This window comes from Eptesicus fuscus, chromosome 4, assembly GCF_027574615.1.
Source record: "Eptesicus fuscus isolate TK198812 chromosome 4, DD_ASM_mEF_20220401, whole genome shotgun sequence".
Classification (NCBI taxonomy): Eukaryota; Metazoa; Chordata; class Mammalia; order Chiroptera; family Vespertilionidae; genus Eptesicus; species Eptesicus fuscus.
The window spans coordinates 31,961,383-31,971,858 of record NC_072476.1 but is presented as its reverse complement, the minus strand read 5'-3'; positions in this window follow the sequence as shown (position 1 = coordinate 31,971,858).

The window sequence follows — 10,476 nt, the reverse complement described above, 5'->3', positions numbered from 1 at the left end:
TGCCAGGCCAAGTGCAAGCCCCAATCCCACCCTGATAGGAGGAGAGGAGGGTCTGGGCAGAGGCCAGGGGCTGGTGAAAGCTCTATTTGGCTGCCTCTGCCTCTGTCAGCTGAGCTGCAGACATCACCCCCAAACCTAAGGCTTCATCCTTTCTTCCTTGGTGGATTTGCCCCTTGGAAGAGTTCAGGGTGGCCTCAAGGGTGGGGTTAAGACTTGACCCACAAAGCGTGTCATCATTCCGGCCCTACTATTCCCTCCTAACAGCCACAGTGGAGGTCACTTTACCTGCCAAGTGCCAAAACAGGAATGCAGGCATGGAAGTAGACGAGGCACTGACAGCTGTCACTTTGCTGAACTGGGGGTCCAGAGTATGAGAGCGTTGGAGGGGGTCTGCACCAACCCTGAGGGTGGCAGCCAGGCATTGTTCCTAAGATGTTCCCAGGTTAAAATGAATTCAGGGGAGAATAAAAGAGGAGATGACGTCCACCATCTGGGGCTCCCCCAAGGGATGTTGCACTAAAACCCAGCAGCAGGTGGTCAAGTGAAAAGCGGGCTCTCTCCAGTGTGGTCCCACTAGGAAACCCTCAGGCCTGTCACTCAAAGTGGTGCTTCCAAAAAGCCAGACGCAGTAGGACCCCAGAGAAACCACAGCCGTGGCACAGATGGCAGCCGCATTTTCAGGGGCTTCCTTTGCTCCTCTGCAAGCATTTCAGGTGCCTGCTCTGTGTGCCAGGCCAGGCACATGGGGAGCTGGGCAGGCAGCCAGGCAGGTCCATCACATTGTGATGGGCAGCCACAGAGGGTGCGGGACTGCAAATGCAAGGGGCAGGGAGAGGGATGCAGACCAGCAAGGCTGAAAGGGCCTGAGTACCAGACCAGAATTCAAGGGCTTTAGTGAGCAGAGCTAGTTTGAAATGTTTTAGATCATTCTGGGGCCAGGGTTAGGGGTGGGAGGATAGATGGGAAGGGAGAAAAATGCAGCCAGGGATCCAGGGAGTGTGCAGTAAGTCTGGAGGAGGGACAATGAGCTGGGCCAGGGCTGAAGAGGAAGAGAATGGTGATGGAGGAAAGATCATCCAAGGCTGATGGAAGGACTGGGGAAAGATGGGGGATCTCTGGCTTGAGGCTTGGAGAACAGCACGACCCCTGCTGGAGGCTCCACCTGAGAAGGGCTATGGAGAATGTGGAATTCAGTAGAAGAAATAGACATCTTGCTGTCTCCAGCAAGGGCCTCCCAGGAACTGTCCGTCTCTGTCTAGCCCAGAACCACGCCATCCAACACTTTGCTGTCAGAGCTCCCAGCTCTTTCTTCGAATAAGAGATGGGATTAGGTTCCCTACCTGAGCCACAGAAGGGTGATTTTGACTACCGGAAGTCTCCAAGATGAAGAGCTCAGAGCCATGGAGAGGTAAGCCAGTGCCATTGATACACCCTGCTGGGGGGGTATGGGGTGGCCCTCAACCCAGAGGCAGGTTCACAGTGAGGCTAGGTCTTGAGCTTGACCAAGGGTGACCTGGTCTCCGAGGGCTACAGGGTAAACCAGGGGTGCACGGTCTCCCTGGGAGGGTGCCCGGGCCTGACCGCATGAATGGGTTTCCCTTCCTCAGCCACCAGCCAGACCAAGAAATGGGAATATGCTCTGCGTCCTGCTTCCAGTCATGAAGCTGAACTTGCTCCCAGGAGGTCCCTGCCCTGGGGATGGAGGTATGTGTGCTGGGGGAGGGCGGAGTGTCACACCTGTGTCTGCTCCGTCAAAATGCAAAGCCAGGTATTTTAGGGCCCTGAAGGTGAACACCCCTCCAGAAATAGAATTGATGTACCAGCAATGATTCAAATAAACAATTTCAAATAATGGTTTAAATAGACAGTTTCTTCTGGCAGGTGCTCCTAACTCAAGCTAATCTGAGACCCTTTGGGGTAGAAATAAAACTCCTGGGACCTAGAAGGGTTCTTATATGCTTAGTATTAAGAGACAGTAAAGCAGCACTAATACAAATTTTGAGTAATAAATCTCAATCATTCTTCCGCAATCTTTTAAAAATGGGGAAAATAAAGGTGCATCTGGCCAAGCCTGGGCAGGGAGTTGCTGCAGGGCAGGAGTTCTTAATCTCTTTAGTGCCTCAGACCTCTTGGCAGTCTGGTGAAGCTTAGGGACCTCACTCAGGATAAGTTTTAAAACTCATGAAATAAGCCCTAGCCAGTTTGGCTCAGTGGATAGAGCATCGGCCTGTGGACCGAAGGGTCCCGGGTTTGATTCCAGTTAAGGTCACATGCCTCCCTTGCAGGCTCCTCCCCAGCTTGGGCCCTGGTTGGGGTGCGTGCAGGAGGCAACCAATTGATGTGTCTCACATCAATATTTCTCTCTCTTTCCCTCTCTCTTCCATTCTCTCTGAAAATCAATGGAAAAATATCCTCAGGTAAGGATTTAAAAAAAAACAAACTCATGAAATAAAATAATCGACTTGCAAAGGAAACCTCTGTAAGTCAATCAAAATATTAAGTATAATAAAAGTAATTAAAATATATTTTCAAACTTGTGATGTGGTGATACATTCTGTATTAACACTTGAAATAACAAGCTTTAGCAGCAGCTCTAATAACTAGCATAATTTCAAAGAATGATGAGTGTAAATAACACTTCAATGTTTTTGCAACAACCAAGATGTGATGTGAAAATATCCCTGATTTCTACTCATGGCAAAGTGACAGGTACTTCTAATACTGCTGTGGTTTCTCTTTAAATCAGAGAAATACCATTTTTAGTAAGGGGTTAATTAAAAATAAAGATCCCACTCAAGTTAATGAACTTAGTGAATGGTTTATCCATGAACCATCTCAGGACCTCAGGTTAACAAGCCTGCTCTGAAGAGCGAGGGCAAATGGCCTGTATTTGGAATAGAAGGTTCAGAAATGGTGTGATGCCCACTATCCAAAAGCCTTCAGCTGGTCCCCAACCTGACAGTGAACTTGCAGCATAAATTAATCTCCTGAACTACTTTAACATGATCAAGAATATTGATCTCGAAAAATAAACTGCACAAGGACCCAGCTTTTAGTGACGAGAGGAAGGTTGTGTGGTTCTGGAAAATTCTCTATTACTGACCTTATTCTCCCTATTTTGTACTGGTTGGAGAGAACTAATTAAAAGAAAAAAATTAAAGGTTTTATGCCCACATAGATTTATGCATTATAACTTTCAACTTGGATTGTCAGTTAGAAAAATGTTTTGTAACTTAATTGAGATTAAAGTTTGGTGCTTGGGAGCTTTTTAAAAATATATATATTGTTTTATTGATTTCAGAGAGGGAGGGAGAGATAGAAACATCAATGATGAGGAAGAATCATTGATCAGCTGCCTCCTGCATGCCCCCTACTAGGGACCCCATGTGCCCTGGCCAGGAATCGAACCTTGACCTTCTGGTTCATAGGTCGATGTTCAACCACTGACCTACACTGGCCAGGCAATGCTTGGGAGCTTTAAAGAACACCATGAAATTCACAGAGACTGAAAGCAGGTTAAAGGTTACTAGGGGCTCTGGGGGAAAGGGATTGAAGAGTTATTGCTTAATGGGTACAGAATTTCTATGTGGGGTGATTAAAAAAAAGCTTTGGAAATAGATATGGTGATGGTCATATAACATTGTGAATGTTATTAAATGCCACTGAATTATATGCTTAAAATAGTTAAAATGGCAAGTTTTACATTAGTTATATTTTTGCACACGTGCACACACACACACCAAATTACCATCTACACAGAACAGATTGGCAAAGATTAAAGTCATTCAATATTCTGGCCAAATTGAATCAATGAGAACTTCTAGTGGAATGGAAGAGGTATAGGTTGATATGGCCACTGTGAAAAGCTTTTGGCATTATGCAGTGATGTTGAAGAAATGCTTCCCTTTTATCCAGAAGTTTCATACATATATTAAAGGATGATTTAAACACTAGTCTCTCTTTTATTACTGTACTAATTTGGGCACCTAATTAGGTACATTAGACCTTTCCATTTTCTGGTGTCCCCTTAGGGGAAAACTAGAATTTCTTTTTCTTTCCAAATAACAAACTATAGACTTATATGCTATAAATCTTATTCCAGAATATTTAGGCTAAAAATAAAATCCATAACACACACATACACTGTGTGAATTCAACCCAAATATTAGATCACATCAGTTCTTTTAAAGTTTAAAATAAAATGATAGATAGATGAAAGGACAAAGGGTCTAGACTTATGCTTCCATCAAGATGGGTAACATGGACCAAATATACCCTCCATCCTGAAATAATGGCATCAAAACACTGGACATGGGGCACTGAAGAATTGTGATGTCTGAGAGGCAGGAAGCAAATGAGGTGAGCCCTGCAACTATCCCAGCTGAATTCCTGGAGGAAGTTCCCAGGCTATGGCGCAGGGATGGGAAACCCAGGATGAGCCCAGCAGTCTCTCCGAGTTGAGTAGACATAACCAGAAGTCTAGGAAGTCAAAATGGCCAGAGTTTGCAGGGCAAGTTACAGAAAGAGAAGAGCTGCCCAGTGAGAGGACTCCGGCAGAGGACCCTCCCTGAGTATTCAATTGAGGATTTTGAATGCACATGTAGGACGTGCACATGAAGAAACGACCAGAGGCCTGGGAGGGGACCACCCGAGAGAATGGGAGCGATGCCCAGTGCCTCCAGTAGCCACAGTGCGAAACCTCAAATTCAGAGAATATCAGTTTAGTGTATGAAGAAGGGCTTGCCTCCGTAGTGAGGAGAATTAGACAAAACAGCTCTGGTTCCACTTGACAAAGTGTGAAAGGAAGACCTGAAAGAAATAAAATTCTCCAAGTAACCTAAATGTGTCCCACAACAAAACTCAAGGATATTTAGAAGAATATAAAAATATCCAGCATCCAACAAGGTAAAAGTCACAAGGTCTGGCATCCAATTAAAAATTACTAGGCATAAATTTAAAAAAGAAGAAGAAAAAAAAGACAAAAAAAAAAAATTACCAGGCATTGCCCTGGCCAGTGTTGCTCAGTGGTAGAACATTGGTCAAAGGCACATACCTGGGTTGCAGGTCGATCCAGGCCCTGGTGCGGGAGGCAACCAATCAATATGTCTCTCTCTCACGTGGATGTTTCTCTCCCCCTCCCTCCTTTCTACTCTCTCTAAAAATCAATGGAAAAAATATCCTTGGGCGAGGATTAACAACAACAAAAAATTATCAGGCATGTGAAGAAAAAGGAAATATAACCCATAATAAGGAGAAAAATCATCAACCAAACTGACCCAGAAATGACACTGATGATAGAATTACTGAACAAGGACATTAAAATAGTTGTTATAACCATATTGCATATGTTCAAAAAGCTAGAGGAAGGATGGGACTTATTAAGTAGAAATGTGGAAAGCATAGCAAAGTGCCTACATCAAGCTTCTAGAGACAAAAACTACAATGACTGAAAAGTAAAATACCCAAGATCAGATTAATGACAGTTGGGCACTGCTGAAGAAAAGATTAGTGAACTCGAAGGCATAGCAATAGAAACTATCCAGAGTGAAACACAGAAAAAAAGAAAAAGATTGGCTAAAAATGAACAGACTGAGCACAAAAGGACAAATATTGTATGATTCCATTTATATGAAATATCTAGAATAGGCAAATACACAGAGACAGAAAGTAGATTGGAGGTTACTAGGGGAGGAGGGACTGGGAGTTTTTGCTTAATGGTTGCAGAGTTTCTGTTTGGGGTATAAAAATTTTTTGGAAATGAATAATGGTGATAGTAGCCCAACATTGTGAATGTAAATAATGCCACTGAATTATTCATTAAAAATAGTTAAGATGGCAAATTTTATAATATATATTCACAATTTAAAAATCAATGGAATTAAATAAGATAAGCTGTTTTAAAAATAAGCAGAGCAAAAAATAAAAATAAACAGAACAGCACTGGCCAGTGTGGCTCAGTTGGTTGAACGTCGGCCCATGCACCAAAAGGTCACTGGTTCGATTTCAGATCAGAGCACATGCCCAGGTTGTAGGTTCAACAGGAAGCGAGGCAACCTGTTGATGTATCTTTCACTTCTCTGTTTCTCTCTCCCTCTCCCTTCAATAAAAACATTTTAAAAAATAAACAGAGCATCAGTGAACTGAGGGTAACTTCAAGCAGCTAAAGATATATATATATATATATATATATATATATATATATATATATATATATACATACATACATATATAATTGGAGTCTCCAAAGGAGGGGAGAGAAGGGAACCAAAAATTTGAAAAAAATCATGGCTAAAAATTTTCCAAATTTGATACAAACTGTAAACCTACAGATTCAAGAAACTCAACAAATCTTAAGTGCAAGAAACATGAAGAAAAGTATATCAAGACACTTCAAAATCAAATTTCATGAAGTCAATAACAAAGAGAAAATCTTAAAAGCAGCCATAAGGAAAAAGACATTAGATATACAGGAACAGAAGTAAGGTGGAAACAATCCAAGTGTCCATCAAGAGATGAATGGATAAACAAAATCTATACAATGGAATATTATTCAGCCTTTTTAAATTCTGACACATGCTGCAACATGGATGAACCTTGAAACATTATGCTAAGTGAAATAAGGCAGACACAAAAATATATTATTCCGCTTGTATGAGGTGTCTAGACTAGGTAAAGGCATAGAGACAAAGTAGAATACCAAGCACTGGGGGGTGGAGGTGGGGCTGGAGAGGGAATGGGGAATTATTGTTTAATGGTTTATGTTGGGGATGATGTACAAGTTTTGAATATATATAGTGGTGATGGGTACACACATTGGGAATATATTTAATGAAACTTAATTGTACTTACAAATGGTTAAAATGATAGATATTGTGTTATGTATATTCTACCACAATTCTTAAAAGGCAAAATAATTTTTTTTCAGACATATTAAAACTAAAATAATTCATCATCAGCATCTCTACACTACATGAAATATTAAAGAATGTTCTTTGAGCAGAAGGAAAATGATACTTGGAAACCTGGATCTACATCTACACAAAGAAATGAAGAACATAAAAAAATGGTAATTATGTAAATACAAAGATTTTTTATCATTATTATTTAAAGCTCTTTAAAATATCACCAACTATTTAAAGCAAACATAATAATTCATTATGGAGTTTATAACAGATGTAGAACATTGGCTAGGAGGTGAAAAACAGAAGAACACTGTTGTAAAGTTTAGAATATATGGGATGTAATATAATATCACTGGAAGGCTGACTGTGATAGGTTATATCCCAAAACAACCACTAAAATAACAAAGCAGTCATATCTAATAAGCCAGGAAAGGAGATAGAAGAGAATAATGAAAAATACTCAATCCAAAAAAGGCGAAAACAAATTAAAAGACTCATATCAGCACAAGAAAGGGCTTAGTAAATTAGAATTAAGTTAAAATACCTATATAAATCTGTTATCTTTTTTTGTTTTTAAATAAAATGTGTGTTTTTTATTGTTGTTCTGTCATCCTGCAATGCCCCCAGTACTAAAACAAACCCATAAAAATCAGCATTTCTATGGCCCAGATTCTAAAGTCTCAAATACAGTGTTTGAATATCCAGGGCCAAGGTTCCTTGGAAAGAGTAGCTGATTCCATGTTTGAGGCAGAACACCTCAAACTGGGCCTAAAACATCTTACTGTCAGAAAGCAAGAATGTATTCAAGGCTAACTGAGGATACATCACCACAAAGAAATAAGAGGCAGCTTAAAGGGACAGCCACTGGCCAAAGAGTGGCAATTGCAGATCAAACACAAAAAATAAATTATGGTCAATGAAGTAAGTTGAGTTTGTAAAAGACCATGAGTCTATTTATTCAAAAAAAGGACAAATATTTTAGGATATGAGTAGCATGATGTTAAAAATTTCCACTGAGACTCAAAATTGTGATAGATGTGAAATTTCAGAGGCAGATTGTCAACTACAGGATTTACAAAGGAAATGGTCACGGGCTGATTCTGTGTCTCCTGAGTCCATTGAAAGATTTGAGAGGGGGAAAAGGGGAATGGGGGCCATAACTGCACCTGGTTCCTCCCCAGGAGGCAGGGCTGAGGGTTGAGGATGGTGCTCTTCACATCCCCTGTAGTTGAGGAAGAGTGGACTGTTCTTCTCATGTCTGAAAAGGGCCTGTGGGCTCAGGATAGAGGAGGCTGCTCTTCTGGAGTTCCTCTGGGAAGACAGACAGGAATGTTTTCTGTGGGTCACATCACAGGAAGTGCCTCCGAGAGACCCATGGATCCTCGGAAGGACACAAGAAAGTGCCAACAAGAGGAGTCACCTCTAGACTTTGGCCAGACTAAAAAAAATGCCATGGCATCGGCTACATAGGAACCATCTCCTTGCTTTACAGTACATCTCCCACCTCCTATCTTTTTTTTTTTTTTTTTTTAACCTCACCAGGGTCAAAACAGTAGTTTACAAGTGGGGAAGGATGTAAGCAAGGAAATGGGGCAGAATCCACCCACAATCTCCTACCTGGACTGAAGACTCTCTCTCCAGCTGGCCTAAGCTGGGGAAGGAAGAGAAGTCTTAACACTTGGAAGGGAAATGGCTCCTCCAAGGTGCCCTGGTGACCATGCAGGTCTCTACATGGGCCATGTAGGCAAGGCTTAACCACAGCCGGCCTGACCCTTGGCAGAATGGCCCGTGGCCCTCCCAGGACATAAGAACATAGGAAGATTGTGAGCTGCTGCCTGAGTCAGATTTTCATCCCCCGATCAGGGTTCTAATGAAGTCTGAGGTTTTCTGCCTCATCCATCTCAAGGTTCAGCTGCAGGTAATGGAAGTGCTGGGTTGGAGCATGGAATTGGCTCCTCGGTGACAGGGTACCTCACCCTCCTGCTGCACTGTCATGGTTTATTTTGGTGTCATCCTGTTGAACGAGGGATGCAGGAAGCTGACACCTTTGCTGATCTTAATTTTGCTCTCTATGTAAATGAGAAACTGTCTGAATCTAAAAAGGTCCTGTTGTTTCTTTACCAACCAAATCTTGCTTGATGCCCCTCAGTGAGTTTGAGGTTGAGTCATAACTTGGTCTAAATTGGGACTGTGTTTTGTGACTTATAAGGACAAGAGGACCCTTTCGGGGCAAACAGGAAAATGGCACCTGCTTAAGTTTTCATCCTGTGGCCTGGGAAAGATTACCTACCAGATAAGTTTTTATCATTCAACTCTGTTATCAGATCTGCTTGAGTCCCTCCTTGGAAAACGTAAACAACGTTAAAGGCTTCAGAAAGTGTATGTTCTCAGACAAAGCACAGTAGTTTTGTTTTGTTCTGTTGTGCCCAGTAATTTTGATTCAGAATTGTGTTTAGGCTGATGTTAAATTCTCCTCCAGAACTCCACCAACCACCTCCACTGCCCGCCTCAGAGGAGCCTTGCCTCTAGAAGAGGAAGTCTTAGGAGGGCACATGGGAAGCTTGATTGACATTGACTGGAAAGAGCTTCCTTTGTGAACTGAGAGTTAAAAGGCTCCTTCAGCAAGCACCTCAGACTACCAGTTTAAGTCTGTTATCCATCTCCCTGGAGAGCCATGAAGAAGAAAAATGCTAGAGAGCAATTCCTAAAAGTGGACACACACAAAAATGAAACAAATACCCTAACTATATGTCAAGCCAGTGGCCTAATTAAACACAGTAATTTGCTAGCGCATTCCCAGAGGACTCTATCTTAGGGATAAAAGAAGTAAAAAGAACTCTTAAGCAGCACTAGGTAATCATACTGTTAGTAATAATATTGATATTCGAATTTTGAATTTATTTTACATATAGTATAGAGAACAAAAAAAGTAATTGTGTTAATGTTATTAGGAACCAAGGTAAGGGGAGATACAAATATTAAATCAAAGAAATTATGTTAAAACTTTATGACTTTAGCCGAAGCCGGTTTGGCTCAGTGGATAGAGCGTCGGCCTGCGGACTCAAGGGTCCCAGGTTCGATTCCGGTCGAGGGCATGTGCCTTGGTTGCGGGCACATCCCCAGTGGGGGGTGTGCAGGAGGCAGCTGATCGATGTTTCTCTCTCATCGATGTTTCTAACTCTCTATCCCTCTCTCTTCCTCTCTGTAAAAAATCAATAAAATATATTTTAAAAAAAACAAAAAAACTTTATGACTTTAAATTTAAATGGAAAATATCAGTATGTGCCCATGATTTGTTTTCCACTTTCTAAAATACTTATTTTCCAGCTCCACCCACTGAGAAGTTTCAGAAACTAAGACAATAGTTCAGTAGCAATAGCATTCTCCTGCCTGACTATGGTCTCTAAATACCATTTCCCACTAAAAGGAACTAGAGCCCTCTGGAGAAATGACTCCAGGTTTGTGGTAGTAAATGTAGAAGATAAACCTAGAAAAATCGTGTCATGTCAGAAAGCAAAGATGGAATTAAAGACTACTAGAGTCTTTGCAAAAGAACACAGGAGCCAGCTCACAG